Source organism: Dermacentor andersoni, chromosome 11 (genome assembly GCF_023375885.2).
Source record: "Dermacentor andersoni chromosome 11, qqDerAnde1_hic_scaffold, whole genome shotgun sequence".
In the NCBI taxonomy this organism is placed as follows: domain Eukaryota; kingdom Metazoa; phylum Arthropoda; class Arachnida; order Ixodida; family Ixodidae; genus Dermacentor; species Dermacentor andersoni.
This window is the reverse complement of record NC_092824.1, coordinates 1876007-1878766: the sequence shown is the minus strand read 5'-3', so window position 1 is coordinate 1878766 and position 2760 is coordinate 1876007. Positions and strand designations below refer to the sequence as shown.

General features: G+C 40.3%; 1 non-coding gene across 1 annotated transcript; it reads left to right on the top strand.

Annotated features, from left to right (window-relative positions):
* The first annotated feature begins 2357 nt into the window (after window positions 1–2357).
* On the top strand, window positions 2358–2430 carry TRNAL-CAA (transfer RNA leucine (anticodon CAA)). Its single transcript has one exon. It is a non-coding gene; the product is annotated as a tRNA-Leu (tRNA).
* The last annotated feature ends 330 nt before the right edge of the window (window positions 2431–2760 follow it).

Genomic DNA, 2760 nt, shown 5'->3' with positions numbered 1-2760 from the left:
AAAAACCACATTTCATCACGTAGCAACAAAGATATGGTCAGACAGCTTAGACAAAAAAGAATCGAGGGTCGTACGATCGACAACCTCTTGCGGTAACAGATTCCATTCTCTGATAGCTTGTGGGAAGTATGAATACCCGAAGGTGTCATTGTGAAATCTATACTCAGATAATTGTTTATTGTGCTTTGTTATTGAAATTCTAGCGTTAGAGTGTACTAAAAACTTGTTTTTGTCTATTTTTAGAGCATTGCTTTGGAGAATGAACAATAATTTTAGTCTGAGATATCCAGCATGATAGCTAATTGTTGGGAGTCCGGCTAAGCGTAGAAGTTCAGTTGGGGAATCATGACGACAGTATTTATTATAAATGAATCTGGCTGCTTTTCTTTGTACGCTCTCTAACTTCGCTATGGCATAAAGGGAAAATCAGACATCCACCCGTTCATATCAATTGCTACAAAGGAAACCCATACGGGTTCCTTGAAAAAAAAGCCTCATAGTTGAAGAAAAATTCGTCTTGGTCCGGGACACGAACCCGAGACCACCGCCTTTCCGGGGCAGCCGCTCTACCATCTGAGCTAACCAGGCGGCTAGCAGATGGCAAAGCGAAGTCGAATTTATCGACAACACGAAGCAAAGGCAAGAGTTTGATGTAGTAGTTCTGCAAAAACCTGCAAGGTGGAGAGAAGTAATGAATAAAGGGAAAATCAGACATCCACCCTTCGTAGCAATTGCTACGAACGGGTGGATGTCTGATTTTCCCCTTATTCATTACTTCTCTCCACCTTGTGGGTTTCCGCAGAACTACTACGTCAAACTCTTCGCTATGGCACATTTAGTGTATGGGAACCAGCATATGGCACCGTACTCTATAACGGAGCGAATGAGTGATGTGTACGCGAGTAGTTTGGTATTGGGTGAAGCGTATCTGAGGGACGGACCGTTTGAGGGAAAAAAGCGCTGAAAGTGATTTTGTTGCCACGTATGACACGTTTGTTCCATTTTAGAATGGAAGAAATAATGATACCTAAATGCTTGTATTCTTCAACCCTTTGTAGTTTTCTTTGCTGAATTTGGTATGGAAAGGTTAGTGGTGCTTTCTTTCTCGTGACTGTCATGCAGACCATTCTTTCTGCATTTAGCATCATCTGCCAGTCCCGACACCATTTCGCTATCTTTTTAAGTGTGTCATTCAAAACAACCTGATCATCCTTGGTCTGTATTGCTTTATCAATAATGCAGTCGTCTGTGAACATGCGTACCGTTGCGTCAATTCCATCTGCTATGTCGTTGATAATAAGAAGGAAGAGAATGGGAGCTAAAACTGCCCTGAGCCACACCGGATAAAACTTCAACGTAGTCTGAGGATTGCCCTTCGAAATGGACAAATTGTTGACGTCGTGACAAGTAGGTATGCTTTTAACCACTTTGTAAGAATACTGTGTCCCAGAATTCCTTGCAGCTTATGGATTAGTTTTGGATGCGATAACTGATCAAAGGCTTTTGATAGGTCTAGAAAAATTATGTCTACCTGTCCTCGCTTATCAATTGTTAATGCTAGGTCATGAATAGTTTCTATTAATTGAGTTGTTGTAGACAAACCACTCCTAAATCCATGTCGGTTAGGGTTAATTAGAGAATGACTTTCAACAACAGTTACGATCTGTTTTAATATTAAATGCTCAAAAATTTTCCCCGCTGTACAAGTGAGTGAAATAGGACGGAAGTTTGAAGGATTTGTAGCATCACCTGATTTATGTATCGGAATAATTTTAGCAATTTTCCATTCTTGGAGAACTTCAGAAGTTTGCAACGATTTTGCAAAATTTAGCAATAAGTATTCGGAAACCCATTCAGCGAACCGTCTGAGAAAAGTATTTGGAATGTTATCTGGGCTGCTGGATGTTTTTATATCAAGATTAAGTAATAAAGAAAGAATTCCCGCTTCCTTTATATTTAGCTCATATGTTACCTCACCTATGTCACTTGTCTGTGTGACCTTGTCTGGGATAAATGAGAAGAGAGGGGTTTAACCGAGGGTCCCGATTCTTATTAGTCATATCATGAAAAGCCAACAAACACTGACACCATGGACAACATAGGGGAAATTACTTGTGCTTAATAGATGAAATAAATGATAAATTAATGGAAATTAAAGTGGATGAAAAAACAACTTGCTGCAGGTAGGAACCGAACCCAGAACCTTCGCATTTCGCGAAGGTCACGTTCTCGTGACACCTGTGGCAAAAAGGACATTCTACGTCCGCCGCCAAGGTATGCGAGTGGTGGCACTGGCTAACACTCCCAGGGTTCGACTAGGACACATAAATACCCAAGAAAGTGTATGGGGAAACAGCACCGCAGTAGCTCAATTGGTAGAGCATCGCACGCAAAATGCGAAGGTTGTGGGTTCGGTTCCCACCTACGGCAAGTTGTTCTTTTATCCACTTTAATTTCCATTAATTTATCATTTCTTTAGTTCATTTATTAAGCACAAGTAATTTCCCCTATGTTGTCCTTGGTGTCAGTGTTTGTTGGCTTCTCATGATTTGTCTGGGATAGTGTTATTGTCAACTGTGAAAACTGATTGGAAAAATTGATTAAATTGGGTAGCCTTGGTTAAGGCTTCTGTTGGCAATAAGTTGCTCTTCTTCGGAGCCCTAGATTTGAGATAGTGCCAAAATTTATGAGGGGATTTTTTAATAAAGTTATTTAAGGTTTCATCTAAGTACTTTTGTTTAGCCATATTTACTGCAATCT